Here is a 17,609-nt window from a genome sequence, read left to right on the forward strand (position 1 = left end):
AGAACAAAATGAAACGCCAAATTTGGTCACCCTTCTAAAAAAAAAAAACTATTTATTACTCCATTCCTTTTTAATTTAAAAAAAAAAAAAAAAATTTCTTAAGTTTTTTTTAGAGGGGGTGAAGAAACACGTGGGTGTGCTGGAAGAGAGTGCACATGGTGTGTGCCCCAGCAGTTAGGGTTTGTACAATACAAGAGGGTGGAGGAATGGAGTGCACACCATGGGTAGAGAGTGCTTGTGGTGGCACAGGGCATGGCAGGCGCAAAGCACTCCATGGAGCGGTGGCGTGGGGCACTGTAGGTGCAAAGCACTCCTTGGAGTGGGTGCAGGGTAGGTACTATTTAAAAGTGTGCTTGGCTGAGATGGTGGGAAAGTCGCGCAACAATAGGAGCTGCGGTGCATGTGAGCGAAAGTATGAGAGCTATGCCGCAATAAGAGCAACAGTGTGTGTGATTCATGTGTATAAGATTCACGTGGTGGCAAGAGCCGTAGCACGCACAAGCATGCATATGAGATCCACCCAATAGCAAGAGTCACAATACGCGTAATGTGTGCTCTGTGGATGCGTAGCACCATGCGCACATGCAATGGAATGTTGGATGCACCTGCTACTTCAAAATGTGCTCACCAAATACTTAGACAAGGATAGGGTTTTAATGATGGTGGGGTGCTTTTTATAGCCACATCCACTTGCATGGGGCAAGTTGCGTGCCTAGTGCAAGCGTGCAAGTACTCATCACACACCATGTGAATAGGGCATGGTGTGTATGCAGTGCAAGCATTTTTTTTTTTTTGAAATTTTATATTTTTATATCTTTTTCCATTTTCTGATTTTTTTTTGTCTTTTTCATTTTTTTATTTTTTCAACTTTTTCAATTTTTCTGATCTTTTATGATTTTTGACTCTAACACTTTTGTTTTTTTTTCTAAATCTCAAACTATGAGTTCGGGAGTCCAAAAAAAGGTAGGGGGTCCCCATTCCTAGTAAGGAATGGGGCATGTGTTGTGGGGCCACAACAAGACCTCCTAAAGGTCTCATTGTGCTTCCAAATTTGAGTTTTTGATTAAGTAAAATAGGTTTTATAGGGATCCTAAAACCCAAATGTTTTACATAATTATAAAAATATAAATAAAAAATAAAGTCTAGCTAGTATGCATCTTCTTATAAAAAGCCAAAACCAAAAGATAGGCTTGCGACCAGGATATTGCTTCCAAATTTGAGTTGGTCTAGTTGAAAAAGATGTCATTTTTAAAGTACTATACATACCACTTGCATACAATTTTTTGGTGAGATGACCATGGATTCATGACATGCAAGCAATAGCTTCCATGTATCATCAATGTATCAAGTTCTTATTGAATGGCACTGAGATAGTTGTCCCTAGAGACAACTCAATATTTATAAACATGTTATCTGCTATAGAAATATTGGTTCAACATAATCGCTCTTCTCACAAGTTGACACCATCCTTTACTAAGTGTAAATAGAAATTGAAAATGATGAGCCTAGGCATTTGCAAATATACTCTAGACTCTATTGCTACTTTACCTATTTCCCCTCTATCTTATGGGAAACCTTATGCCAAAATGAAGCCTTCGGCTTCTGCAATGACCATTTTTGGCACCTTTTGTCAATCCTCAATTCCCCTAGAAGTAGAAAAAGAAGAACAAGCAATCAAAAATTGGATATATAGGAAAAATGAAGATGAGGAGGAAGTCATAGTCACTACTCCCATCTCTCCTAAATGCTATAGAAAAGAATATAAACTTCTCACAAATATGGGCTATCAGGGCCATGGGTCCTTAACTAGTAAACAAAAAAGCTCTAGTTGAACCCTAAAGTCATACTGAGGGTGGCAACACTTGAGATACTACTAGCCTAGGTTTTGGGCTAGAAGATGAAATACTGACATTTGACAGAAGAGCTTCCATATCTACCAAATTAGAGGATGATGATCCTCCCTTTGTTGCTGCCACTTTGCAAGATGAGGGTTTCATGCCTCTCACTTCTTTGCTTTGGGGAGAAGATACACTAGCTACCCACAATGATGTTGAAGCTTCTACTTCTAGACAACACAAACACAATGAATCTTCCCATGAAGACTTAAACAAAGGATAGATTAGAAAAATATTGCTCACTTAATTGCTAGGAATCTAAGTACAAATTCTTGTGAGTATGATTGGAAAAGTCTATCAGATGCATCTTGTGAATCAGGGGTGGATGTCATTCACACCTATGCAACCCACCCGAATGAAATGGAAGAGTCTAGTGTAGGGTTAGATGAGTTTGGTTCACAAAATGCTTTAGTGGACCATGCTGGTCCTTCTAGGTCTATTCCTGATCTGGATTCCTTTGCAACTTTCTCTATAGGCTCGAATTCTCATGTCACTAGAGATGACTGTTGGTGTAAATAATTATTCACTATTTACACTTACTTAAATTTACTTAGGTCAATGCATTATTTTTATTATTTCTTAGTGAGATAGTTAGGAGTTTGTGTACTTTTATGAGTTGTCATGTTGACAACACTAGAGTAAGCAACTCTAATTCAACACATGGTGTCTACAACACTAGAATTTGCATAATTAACTGAGTTGTCATGTAGACAACATAGTTATTTGTACTCCTATTTTAGCACATGGTGTCTACAACATAATTTTGTGTGCTACACCTTTGTAGGCTTACCCTCTCATCATTTCACTTACTCCTATGCTTAATGGAGGATAATCCACTCCTGGTGGACATGTGCCTAGTTATATGACTTATCATGATGCTGATTCGTAGGCATTCTAGAAGCATTCTAGAGGCCTTTATATATAGGCACTCCTAGTGTACTTGGACATGACATGACAAAATATTGAATGACAATAAATCAATTTTGGATATTGTTATTCTAATCATACCTTGTTGGTCTACTAGTGTGCTTATGCTTGAGTTTCTTGATCTTGGGTGATTTTTCCCTAAGGAAAATTCTTATTTGGTATCATAGCTATACCAAATTCTTACATGGTATTAGAGCTTGGAGAGATTCTCCACATAGACATTTGAGACCATTCTTGCTTCAACACCTTGACCCAGATCTAGAGAATCCACAAATATTGGGAGTGTCTAGAGCCAAAGCAGACCTCACCATTGCATCCCAAATGTTGATTCGGTGAAAAATGACTATAAATTTTCCTATATTGGGCCATAGTCAAATTTGAGGAATTTTTTTTTTTCCAACTGACACCTAGAGGCCCAATTTGTAACTCTGGTATGATCATTATTTAGATTTGTGAATTTTATTTTCAGATCTAAAATTTTATCCTTCTCTACAATTATTTTCAAAATTTTGTATTTTTTGAAAAAAAAATTGCCCTATTGGGCTTGGAGAGAATTTTTTTTTGCAGGAACCGAGCAGTGACACCCTGGCCCCTACAAGCCGATGTTAGAAATGCTTAAGAATAATGGGTGGGGGGGTGAATCAATTATTCAAAGTCCAAATATCCTACTTCAAATTTTTCATCAAGTAAAGTGTGCCCATCAAACTTATTGATTCATCCAAGCTTTAACTTTCCTATTCAACAAGTTACTGTAAATCAACATGCAAGCATAACACATAAAAATATTAACACATAAAACAATGATTTATGTGGAAACCCAATTCGAGAAAAACCACCAGTAACATGCTACTCAATTCTCACTCTTTTGAAGTGATGCCCTGTGAAAGGTCAGCCCTGTTAAAGACTATAATGCACTGTTAAATGTGACCTGGTTAAAGGATTTAACCGCCCTATTAGAAGTGGGCCTAGTTAGAGGATTTAGAACATTCACTTGGAATGCCACCCTGTTAAAGGATTTACAAATGGCTATTAAACCAACCTAAGCACTACTACATTTGACCTCATTTTTCTACCAAAATTTTTGACTATCAATTAAAAAGGTAAAGGTTGGTCCGATTATAGAAGGAAAAATTTCATTTCTCTTAAATCTAAGCTCGTGTTGGTCAAAATTTCAACCAACATGGGCTTAACTTCAAAATCAAAAATCATTTTCAATTTCATTAATGTTTCATGGAGCACGCGGGAAGGAGTTGGACCTAGAGCACAGTGTAGGGGTTTCCTTGATTTTTCCAAAAATATTTAGAATCTCTACACTTGAATTCCTTCACAACATATCATGATGTAGTTACTGATGATCATGATTCCACAAGCTAGATGCTTTGAATGTTATGGGTGTTCACAGGGAGCTCATTTTGTGTCTTGGTCTGCCTACAGGCTGGACGAGAGCGATTTGCAAAGATCAGGGAAAAATCTTGTCACATTCTTGTGCTACATGATCAATGACTCTATGCTAAAATATAATTCCTTTTGATGGGCCTTTTGATTATATTCATGGCATGTAGGGCATCACATTTGTTCTTTAAATACCCATCATTTGGGATAACTATGATCCACCCAAAAAGTGTTTTTAGAAGCGTGTTTTCTTTTGTAAAAGCTAATAGGTTTTGAAAATGGTGGCAACAAGTTCATAGCTAGGCACTGGTAGAGGGAGTTCATCATCACCTAGAGGGAAACAGACTGCAAGTGCATTGGCATCTTGATTTGGATTTCGAAACATTCAAGGCATATGCGACTATGATGTTATAAGAGTCTGCATTGGCATCTTGCATTGGTATGTGTTCTCTTTGTGTTGAATTTGGAACCTTTAAGGCATCTGCATTTCTGGAACTAATATTTTGCTCATGCATATTCATTTTTCTAATCATTAATTTCAATGTCTCAACCTAGACAACAAAGTTATGACTCAAATATTCTTTGAAACTTGCCCTGTTTGTTTCTTAACCACTTAGCTTTCGGTAATTTACTATTGTAAAATGAGATAGGTATTTTATCAAATAATTCTTGTGAGCTTTATAGCCATTAAATGGTGTAGATAATGAGAGTCTATGGTTCACCTTAGCCGCATTCTTTATTCTCATGTATTCTCATCGTAGTTTTGACATGTAGCTGGCAGTATGGTGCATGATAATTCAATCTCCTCCTCTTCAATTTAATACACTCCTCTCACTATTAGGCACAACATGTTTTATGTGATGACATTCCTTTGACACTATTTTGTCAAACAATTGGCATGTTTCCTAACCTCAACTTCTACCCAATATATATCGAAGAGGAATTCATGACATGAGCACTCAATTGATTATTCGTGCATCTACAAACTTTGTTGCACCTTCCCATGCATAGGAAAAACTTCCTATCAAGTGCTACCATGACTGTGAATCTGCACTTTCATCTTGACTTGAGAAGAGTCAACACCTTGTATTTGAGCTGTGACTTGTTATTTAGTTAATGATAATGAGACTGTAGGCATGGGTAAGATACTCATTTCCATCTGTGGATAGTGGAAGGCACCTTTAGTAGCTCGGATGCTGCATGCTCAAGAGAAAGACATTTTTAATAATTCAACTAATTTATCACCACAACTTGCTGTGATTTCCTTTACTTCAAAAAGAGACAAGCATTCTGTCAAATAGTTCGCATGCATATCCTAGAGTTCTAGAGAATAGACAATATAATTGCGATGAACATGCACCATCTTTATACACATGGGAAGGCACACCAATCTTTGTGTCAGATGATACACATGTGCTAAGAAAATTATCAAAACAATATCAAATTTGATATTTTTTATGTGTTACTATTTTCAATAATGCTCCTGTTGCAATTTCTTATATCCTTCCTTTAATTGTGAATACCTTGCTACAGTAATCCTTGGCTTAGAGGAAGAATCCCTTCTCGACTACCCTTCATATTTGGCCTTAGTGTTCCTTTTCTTTAACTAGTTTCAAAGTTTAGGCTCTATTAAACTTGGCCATATCATGATTCATGTTTCTAGATATGACAAGGTTGATTTCACCAACCTTCAACTTCATCATATGACCAATTTCTTTATCTAAATCTAGTATAATAGGTCTCTTTTTAGGTGGGTATAATGACCATATGATTAATGCATTCTCACCAAGATCAAATCTTTACCCAATATAAATCTCATGCACAACCTCAATATCAAGCTTGAAGTCTTTATTCTTAGAATGTAGAAATTTGTCAAAAATAAGGGAAGCCTGTCAAACTTGGCAAAAAAAATTTGCCATCCCAGAAACCCATCCTAGAAACTTGGGAGAACATAGATAGTATTTGAACCTTGGTTTGTTTTCATGGGTCATATGTTCATGATGTCAAGGACTTCAATATCTCTTACCTAGCCACAAGATAAACATGTATATTGCAAATATGGTCTAAATAATTCTATACTAGAAGGTGGGCCATCTTCACCTATAAGGGTTATTATTTAATCTCTTTGAATGATAGGGGTATGTACGAAGGGATGCAAGCATTCTACTGAGTCTAACCACTAGTACATTTGACCCCATTTTTAGACCAAAAATTTTGACCATCTATTAAAATGTTTTAGATTGGTCAGAATATGGAAGGAAAAATATGTTTTTTAAAAATCTATGCCTGTGTGTGTTGGTCAAAATTTTGACCAACACGAGTTTAACATGTGAAAATTAAAAAGGGTTTTGAATATTTCATTGTTTTGTTTAACACGTGTGTGCAGGAGCTCTTCTGAAGCAATATGAGAGGCTACACAGGCCAATAGACCTGGTATTTTGATATTGGGTACACTTTGACTCATCAATTTGGAGGTGGGTGTTGGGTGCAAGAATTTTTTCTTGAGGGTTGTTGCAAGATTCAGAGCACCACAATGTCTTCTCCAAGCAAGAGGTGAGAGATGGATGTTATGAAACTGTATGTAATTATTATTATTTTTCTTGATGTTAGCTTTATCATCTTAATGTTGTCCCAATGGGTATTTTATTGAGTTAGGTGTGTTTGTGTCTATTAAATAAAATCTCTAGATTGAATAGGATGGTGGGGGATTACAAGGTGGAGATGATAAATGATGGAATGCATGAGTTCTACATGGAATTCAACGGTCCTCCCAATAGTAAGTTTTTTTTATTGACTTTTCTTAGAAACATGATGTTTCAAATCCACTTTAGTGAATATGAATGTTTTTGGTAGATAAAATTTTGTAGAGAATTTTGGCATCAACATTTTAGACTACATTCCATTTTCCAGGATGAGTAAACTAATTATTATTAAAATTTGTGTTCTTCAGTGTTGTCGATTATGCAAGATTTTATAATTTCCTACTTATTTTATTTTTGGGCTTGTTCTTGGCTCTTTTTATTGGTGGTGAACGAGTTTTGGGTGCTCTTGGCCATTGTTTTGAATCTTAAGGTACCGGTGAAGATTGGATAATTGAAAATTTGAAAGGTAGGATATATTTTGTTATTTTTTCCTCTTTTCTTGCTTTAGCAATTGCAAAAAATTGGGATATAATTTTAGGAGCATGCCAATACCCATGTGCTTTTAGCTGGCAAGATATTAAGGTAGTGTTCATAGGGGTAGGGGAAACCTTCTTGGGTGTTAAGAAGTGAAACTTTAGGGCCTCAAGGTTTACAAGGTTGTGATGATTCTCTTTAATTGGATTTATTCAGTGGCTCATTGGAACTAGTAGGCCAGTTCTAACTGGGATGTATCCTTTGCCAGAGAAATTTAATTTCTTTGAGATTCAATCTTGGATCTCTTGAAAGTATGGGGAACATCTTATCCTTGAGCTTTAGTAGTCCACAAGAAATATTTCCTTATGCCAAAATACTCATGAACCAAACATCGATTATATCCTCATAGAGGTTCTGATGTTTTGAAAAGAGTATAAATTGCCTAAGATTTAGATCCCATATTTGTTGATGAATATATATTTGGGTATCTCATTGAGTCAATGACCAGTTTTGTAAGGAAAGTCCACTTACTGGTGTTATGAAAAGGTTATAGTATTGATACTTTATTGCTTGGATGGTAGGGTTGAACTTACAATAAGTTGGAACCTCAAAATGTTGGGGTGATGCTGCTATAGGCTGCATTTTCTGTGTTATTGGGCTGCCTTCCACTGTCAATATGTGCATATCCACCAAAAAATGATTTTCTCTGTGTCTAATCTTTGAAGTTGGTTTTCTGGACATGAATAATATGGTCAGTGCTTAGCAGCAAAACACCGAGCATTTGCAGCTCAAAAAAAATGAAAAAAATCTATTTAGTTATATCTATGTGAACTGAGAGTTCTAAAATGTTCAAGCTAGGAAAATTTACCAAATCTATATTTGTGGACTTGAATTTTTGGGATAAAAATTCACTCAGCAATTTCAATAGTCATTAGGAAACATTCCATATATTTTAAAATTTCTATAGATAATTCCCAGCCTGATGGTATTTGTTCTTGTTAGATGTGCATTATATTTCACAAGTGGTGGGCATTTGCTTGGAAGAAGCAATTGTCACAAGTTCATATTCAAGTGCATTTATGATTATACTTATTCTTCAGGAACAATGTTTTTTGCACCTAGTTAACAATTTGCCAATTTTACATTTTTGATCCCTACTTCTCCTGAAAACTAATCAAATACATTTTGATGATTGATCATGATTTTATTGGACAGATTTCTAAAGTATGTTATGATTTGGTAAAGAGTGGATATGGTCATTGAGCTTTAGTACATGTGTGTCAATTATGATCTTAGTTTGTGCTAAACTAGATAGATTGGTTTACTTCAGACAACAGGATCCAACTTTGAGAAAAGTGATTCATATTGAGATGAGATTAATTGCTATCTGAAAGCACTATATCCTCTTCTATAGGGTTGTTTACCCAAATTTCACTCATTATTTCTAATGATGGAATGATTCTAAGGTACAAGGTGAAGAAATATGGTCCTCATGATTGGTAAACAATTCTAGAATTCCTAAATTATACTATCTTGGATACATGATTCAAATTGGTGGAATGCCATTCTTTCCTATTGTCAATTCTTTTACACCAGAAAGGAATATTTGTGCTTGCTTTGTAGTGGACATTTGCTTAGTGTTACTGTATTATGCTAAAAAATTTATGAACAAAGAGATTTATGATTTTTATGATACCAATTATTCTGGATATATGATGTATGTTTTGATCTTTATTTTTGGAATGTCATAATTTCTCATGGTTAACTTTATTTCATACCAATGATTGATGCCCTGTTCACTTTGCAGTGGACACATGCTACTCTATACAACTTGGTATGCCTATATTAGGGTTAATGTCATACAAATGATAGTGATAGAAAAAGAGAGTTAGAGATTTACTGATTAGTGTACTGATAAATTTGACAAACATTAACTATTCCTTTGTGATATTTCTTAATTACCATGTAACATGGTTAAAAAAATTTCAATTAATGACCATTAAATTTAATTTGCAATCAAAATAATATGTCTAATGCAGTCAAGGATATTTGTTTTTGTGAGCCCAACCTTGGTGACCACTGACAATTGTAAAGTTTTGTCCAAGATTTGTTAGCCTGATTTTGTGTGAATGGTAGGATTTATATAGAAGTTTGTGACTCTTACTTCTTTGTTAGTGTTTCCTTAATACATTTAGCCTTGATGTCATGATATGGTCAGGAAGAACTCTCCTACAAGTCAGTTCATCATCACTTAGAATTTTGTGCACTTTTATACCAGACTTGTTATGTAAAGTTTTACATTATGAAGAATTGAAATTAGTCCATCTTAAGGGATGCATCATTTAGGTAATCTTGTTTATTGTTCTATGCCTATTCAATTATTTTCCATTAACAGAGGTCTCTTTTGTTAATGGTCACTGAGCATCTTTTTGCATATGTGGTTAAAATGTCTTAGCATTATTTTTAGTTCATGAAAATAGATAGAGAAGGTTATATTATAGGAGTATCAATAAACATTGTAAGTCTGTAAGCTTAGAAGCTATCAGGGAAGACCAGGTATACTAGACTAGACACAATCATGGACTAGCAAGATCCTAAACAACCATGTCTATCTTAAGAGTAACATACACATCCAAAGATTAATAGGCTTAAAATGTCCTTTAGTTATTGACTAAAGAAGATTAAGTTTTAACAATAGCATGACTTAGAAATATAACATATAATATCAAAATTTGGTACATCAATCAACTACAGTCATTTCTAATTATCATAATCACGAGTGGTAAATGCTTGCATTGATATTAAAAATAACCTTGACATACATATTTATAGCCACAACATTAGTAGGTTTTTATCCATAGGACAATTCCACTTATATTGAGGAAAATTTCAAAACATATTAAAAAGCAAAGGACTTTGAATTCATGTGATGCATCATCAAATAGTACTGCTGATTGTCAAAGTCTGACCTATTAATTTTGAATCTTTGACACTTTTAAATGCATTTCTCCTTGATATATTGAGAGGCCATTTGTGCTTTATATATGAATTTGTTGGGATTTTCCTTTGAAACCTGGGGCTTAGAGAGATAAAATAATTCTTTGGATGACATTGGATTAGTACAATATGGAACTGTAAATGAATGGAGATAAACATTCAACAAGTTCTAATTCTTTAGCATTTCAAGGCGTACAAAGATTGATATTTGCACTGATATTTAACAATTCAAGATTTATGAAAATTGATATTTGCACCGAAATTCTACTACAAAGATAGATATTAAAAAAGTAGATTTCATCCATGTTATCTTTGGAATATCCATGAAGTATGAAATTAATGCTATTGTAGTTTGAGCTAAAGTGGACTTGTATTTTGCTGTTATGTTTGACACTGGTAAATAGAGTGGAAAGTGATAGTATCTTACAAGACAGATCAAAATTTTTTAAAAGGTTTGGTAGACTATGGAGAAAGTGGTGATTTTCTCACTAATGAAAATCTAAATCTTTAAACCTTGACTCCCAAGATCAAAGCACATTATAAAAAGAGCATAGCTATCTTTATTAGTGCCATACTTTCCATGTAGAAGAAGCAATGGATCTCCATTAAACATCACATTCAATCAAGATTTTGAAAAGATTCTTTTAATGCTTTCATAGTTAAAACTTCTGATGTTTCAGTTGTGAAATCCATTGAAATCAATGCATAGTTCTCAAGACCACTCATTATTGGAGTTCTAGTAAGAGGTGCTAACATTATGCTCATTGTTGGTTTGGTAAAGTTGTGAGCAGTCTACTACCAATGAAATGTAGTGAAGCTTCCTACTCCCTTGAATATATCTATCCAGTGTAAATTGATGCCATTGAAAATAATGCCAAACACTTGCTTCCCAACAATAGTAATACCTGAATCAATTTCTACAAGGTGAGAAACCAAAGCCTGTAGTGCAACCTTGTGTCAACATACTCATAGTCTAAATTAGAAGTCAATGTAAGAGGAGTTGATACAAATGTGCTGAGAAATAATCATGAGCTTGATTTGTACTCTTTATTATATTCTGGGTCGACAACACCTTGCTTCCATTGAGGCTATTAACACCATTGATGTTCAATTGCTAGGCACACCTAGAATTATCTATATCATTCTTAAAGCCAGGACCAAGAGCCACATGTCAAGTGGCAAAAATTCACCAAGATTACATGCTTAGCAATTGAGGGATACTGGTTGTTTGTTTCTCTTTTTGTTGAAGAATTTGTTTTATCATGAAAAATCCTCTTTTGATTTTGATATTTAATTAGAATGTGTAGCAATCTGTAATCAGTACTTATATTAATTCTAACCTTCATCTTGAGACATACACAGTTTTGCTCGTTTAAGATACTGCCTCTTTTTTCTTTTCTAATTCTATAAGGGCTTTGTATGTGGCAACCATTTCTTAATGCTGATCCTTTTGATATTGATGCACAATGGAAGATTGAAGAAATGATTTGATAGGTATGAATAATTTAAAAAAACTTACTTGAACAATTGCATCCATTGATGTAGCACTATGTGTCATGTTGGAAGAGGCCTAACCCCACATTAAAAGGGAACTAGATAAGAAAACAAACTTTTTTGTATGTATTTGATGAAGATACCCTAAGTAATCTTAACCTAGAATGAAAAGAGCTAAGAAAGAGCTAGATAGCACCTTATTCACACTAAAATGCAGCTACATTCAAAAGACTTCCGCATTTTCATAAGATACAATCCATTTCAAAAAGCTTACTTGAACAATTGCATCCATTGATGTAGCACTACATGTCATGTTGGAAGAGGCCTAACCCTGAATTAAAAGGGAACTAGATAAGAAAAAAACTTTTTTGTATGCATTTGACAAAGATAGCAGGTTCACAAAAATTTATAGCATAATAGTGGGAAATACAAGCAATAGTTTGATTAGCTTTATAGCACTCATCAGTTTCAGGTGGGCACAATTTATGGTTGCATCAGAAGAGGACTATTACAGAGATCTTGAAAGCTGACAAGGGATCTATAGAAATTTTTTTGGCACTGCTTATGATTTGATGATGAGCTTTTCTCTATGGAATGATTAATGGGACCATATCTTCCAAATGACTAGTTCAAATGTTGTTCATGTTCAACAACCTTCATGTGATATGAGATTTAAGACATATTTGCCCCTAATTTAATTGAATTCTTATGACGTCTGACTCAACTTGATGAAGAAAACACCCCCCAAGTGGTAGCATATGTTGGAATTATGATATATTTGTCATTAGTCACAACACTTATTCGATTCTAAATTCTTACCAAGCTCATCACCTAGTCTACAGTTCACACTGAGCATTCAGTGGTTACCTTATAAATTCTGTAGGTAAAATAGTTGATACCAAGCATTCCTTTGGAAATTGAGCATATGGGCAGTTCAACAGTATTTACTGTGCAGAACAGTGGTTACCAAGTAGAATAGTGTTCTCCAAGCAATCAATGCTCACTGAGTCATCAAAAGAACTTAGTGTTTACCGAGTGATCAAGGTAAACAAAGAACTTAGTGTTTACCGAGTGATCAAGGTAAACAAAGAACTTAGTGTTTACCGAGTGACCAAGGTAAACAAAGGAATCAATGATTACTTAGTAAACAAGGTAAATGAAGAAATCCATGATTATCGAGTAAACTAGGTAAATGAAGGAATCAATATTTACCAAGTGAAGAAGGTTATCAATGGATTCAATTTTTACCGAGTGACACAATATTCACCGAGTCACCAATGGTTACTGAGTTCCAAGCTACTTAAAATGATTAGTATGGACCGTGCCTCTACTCTTACCGAGTGCATGATGATGCAGTGTATTGTAGTGGATGCTGAGTATCAAAAGGTCACCGAGTCAGTTTGTGGAACCCAAGTTTTCTACCACCTAGCCGACTCAGTAATGCTTGTTCACTTGTGTTTGGATGACCTTGCCAGTGTAAATATTCGAATGGTATATATCATTTGAAATGATGAGATGTTGAATATCATTGGTTTTGATGTGTTGCAATAATTTGATAAGAGGGAAAGCGAATCACTAGTAGAACAGAGGAATACAACAAAAAAATGAATCACCAGCAGAACAGAGGAATACAACAAGGTCAACATTGATGTAGAAAGGATATATCTATCACATCAGGTGATCAAAGCACAAAGGATCTTATCAGCAATCAGTTGTAATCAGATCCACTGCTGCATCCTAATAGGTGAATTAGTTTTTTAAATCCTTTAAAAAGGTAGAATTAACAGTCTTTTGTAAATCTCATAACAGAGTGCATACTTCATTATATGTTTGTAAATCCTTTAACAAGGTGGATCTTGCAATCCTACTTGCTCCTAACAGGGTAGATCATTAGAAGTGATCATTGTAAGCCTTAACTAGCCAACTTTATATTGTAGTATTGAAGTTTTGTGGGTATCATCCCCACCCCAGTTTTACTTTCTATTTGGAAGGTTTTTGGGTCACCAAATCTGTGTGTTCATGTGTTACAAATGTTTATCTTTTCTTGTATATAGTAGATTAGATGGATGAATGGTAAATATGTTATTAAGCAAAAATGGATTAAAGTTTTAGAGTTACTGATTCACCCCTCCCCTCTCAGTAACCTTGTTAGTCTTGATTATTTCTAACAATTGGTATCAGAGCATTGTGGTTTTCAGGATAAAGTTTGATAGCTTGAGCAAAGATCAAGGACAATGTAGATATTCAGACTTAACAAATCTATTGAGAATGAAAAGCTAGATCTGGAAATAGCCATGACTCAACTCAATGAAGCAAAGGAGCATCTTTCTCAATCTCTGAAAAGAAGGAAGGAACTTGCAAGACAAATGAATGATCATCAGTATATTGAAGAAAGGATTGAAGACCTTTTACCATCAAGCAGTTCAAATGAAGCTAATGAAGCAATCAAGGAACTCCTAGCAAAGAATGGTTCTCTGTAAGAAGAAGTAAGAAAGCTCAAAAGAGAACAAGAAGTCTAATCCATCAGGTTATGTGAAGTTTTGGAATAGAGAAACAAGGCAAATGAAGACCTAGAGGTAAGAAATAATCTATTCCTTCAACATGAAGATCTTATAGGACAACTATCTAATGCAAAGGAAGAAATTATGAATCTAAGATTTGAGAATGAAAGTTTGAGAAATGATTTAATCATTGAAAGACAAATCAATGCAAGCTTACAAAGCGATCTGAGATCTGAAAGACAAATCAATGAAAGTTTGAAAAATGACTTAAATGTTGAAAAACAAGTCAATGAAAGGATGATAAAATCTCAAGCAGATATGGATCAAATGAATTTGCAAAATGAGCAGATTCTTCATAGAAAAAAAGGTAAAGCAGGCCTTGGATACAATGAAGAAGGTGAATCTTCCAAATAGGGTACCCAAAAGAATCAAAGACTTACTTGCAATCACTGTGGTAAGTTAGGTCATACATCTAATAGATGTTGGAGCAATGGTAAATGCTACAATTGTAATCAACATGGTCACAAAACAAATGAATGCAAAGAGAAACCAAAGTTTGAGGGAAAATGTCACAAATGCAAGAAAAAAGGTCACAAGGCATCTGAATGTAGATCTAAATCATTCAATCCAGCAGAACAAATTGTTAATGCATTATTTGGTTGGGACTACAATACTTGGTGCAGATGTCACTATTGTGGAGAATATGGACACATTGGAATAAACTGTGCAAGGCATCACCTAAGGAAGAAAGATACTACTATAAGATGTTATACATGTACCGAACTTGGTCATATATCTAAGAATTGCATGAATATAGGAAGAATTGAAGATGAAAAGAAAGCCAGAGCTGACAACATTCGAAAGTAGATGAGACAACAGTGGATTCCAAAATCTACCGAGCCAGAAAATTCAAATAATGGCTATATCACTCAAGAAGTGGATGACTCCACCATTTCTAATTAGACTCATCAAGAAGGAACAGGGACTGCATCTTCAAGCAATATCCTAAGCAGTTCCAGAATGTAGAAGTACAAATGACAAATCATTATTTCAGATACAAGACATAGTTCACTGTGGTGCATCTATCGAGCAAGGTTGGTTTCAGACTTAACCGAGCTAGGTTGGTAATGTGGAAAGTTTTGTTTGTTTACCAAGTTTCAAGGTTTATCAAGTAAGTCGATGACTATCTTATAAACCCTAGGTCATCTCAGCTACCTTTGTACCTGAGCATTAATGGCAAATTTTTCATTAAAAAGGCAAAATTTGATCTCATTTTTCACATACAAAGCGAAAAAATTTCCAAGAGTGCGAAAGTGAGTTCAACCGATTTGAAGTGATTTTCTAGCGAAAAAATTTATTTAAATCATTCATTCACCAAGAAGCAATGGCATCCGCAAGCACTAGCAACAGAAAGGCAAAGAGAGGTTCTGAAATTCTTGTGAAGGGAATAGAATGGAAAGCACCTAGTTTCAAGCTCGTTCCTGCCATAGCTGAATCGCTCGACCCACATGGAGCCCAATCGAAGATTCCACCAAAGGTACTACTTATAAATAACATTCATACTCATTTCAAATACACTGTTCAAGAAATAGGGACACTAGATATGGATAATGCCCTAGTCAAGTTGTGTGTGGATGGAACCCTCAAACCCGAGTTCAAACATCTTGAAACCAAAGGTTTGACCCATATCCCGCACCTGCCAAGGAACTTTCAAATGAAATGGATAAGATACATTTTAAGCCATGTGCATAATGGTCAAATGTGGTTAGAGCAACCCATCCTGATAATGAAGAAAATGATTCATAAGATCACAGGTTTGCCAATGTTAAGCAAATAAAAAATAACTAAAACCCTAAGTCAGGATGAACTTCAGAAGTTAACCCTAGCCGAATGGGATGGCAGAGGATTGAAACCTAACAATGTAGCTGATGCAGAGTTAAGATTCAAAATTTATTTAATTGCATATAAGATGTATACTTCCAACAGATTGAATATCGTTCCCTGTGAGGCCATAGATTTAGCCCATAAGGTTGTAAAGTAAAACATGGAGTTTGACCTAGCAGATGTGCTGCTAAAACAATTTAATAAGAACATGGACAATATAAGGACCTCAAAAACCAACTCTTGTAAATTTGGCTCTTTGTTAGTTTGTTTATTTTTCTATATAAAAAAGTTTTTCCCTTCAAAAGGTACAGTTGTATGGAGGAAACATATTCCAGTTTTGTATCAGATAAATGAGTTTGTAGCAGAGATGGGTGAAAATTTTGATAGTATTATGGATAATTATTTTGAAGACTTCAAAGAAAGGATGAATAATAGATTCAGAATCCCTCCTAAGATTTTTGAGGACTACAAAGATGATGTGTGCTTCATGGTTGACTGTGACAAGGTATACATTCAGGCAGTCAGACCCCGAGTTGCATGGGTAAAACCTCTTCCTTATGAGGTAAATATTGATGAAGCTAGAGATATCATAGAGGCATTGGTAAATGAGCTAGTAGACCCAAGGAAACAATTTTTTGGAACCTATGAAGAAGCTAAGGCCAGAATTGAGCTTGAAATCAAGCTACCACAGGCCATAAGCAAGGGCAAGAGGAAAATAGCCAAATTAAAAACTTCTACCAGTCCTCTTATGCTCACTGAGGGAAAAGGTGAAGATGAAGAAGGTGAAGAAGAAGAAGGAGGATAAGAAGAAGGAGGAGAAGAAGAAGGAGAAGAAGAATCTGTAGAGGAACAACCAAAGAAGAAAGGTAAGGTAATCATTACCAAACCCAAGAAGAAACCTACTACAGTATTCACCAGAAGAACCAGGAAAGGTAAGCAGGAACCTATACTAGTTAGGCCTGCACCCACATTTGAGCAAAGGCACAAACAATTGGAGGAAGGAGCTGGAATCACACATTTCAAAGCATTGAAATTTGAAACTAGAACTGATGTGGAGAAAATGCAGATTGAGGAACTGGTACTTAGCAAGATGGGTAAATGGAAATACTCCCTAGACCAGATTGCCCCTCAAATCTCAAAAGAACTACTGGAGAGATTGCAACTAAGATGGGAGTTAGCCACCCAAACGGTAAAAGATATTTATGAGCAATCTCTAAAGAATCTCCGACCAAGTCTCACTAGAGCAGAAGTAAAAGTTGAAATGAAAAACCATGAAGGTAAAATGATGATCAAATTCCACACTTGTTTGATTTTGATTAAAGACATTGAACATGTTGTAAATGATGCTACAAACATGTGGAAAAATATCCATCATCTACATAAGCCTAGTGTAGACCCAGTAG

General features: G+C 35.1%; 1 pseudogene; it reads left to right on the top strand.

The window, feature by feature from the left end:
* The first annotated feature begins 206 nt into the window (after positions 1 to 206).
* The window catches only part of LOC149548141 (cytosolic isocitrate dehydrogenase [NADP]-like), a 122,849-nt pseudogene continuing 105,446 nt past the window's right edge, over positions 207 to 17,609 (top strand).

This window comes from Cupressus sempervirens, chromosome 7 (assembly GCF_028749045.1).
Source record: "Cupressus sempervirens isolate cs-2001-9-10 chromosome 7, ASM2874904v1, whole genome shotgun sequence".
In the NCBI taxonomy this organism is placed as follows: Eukaryota; Viridiplantae; Streptophyta; class Pinopsida; order Cupressales; family Cupressaceae; genus Cupressus; species Cupressus sempervirens.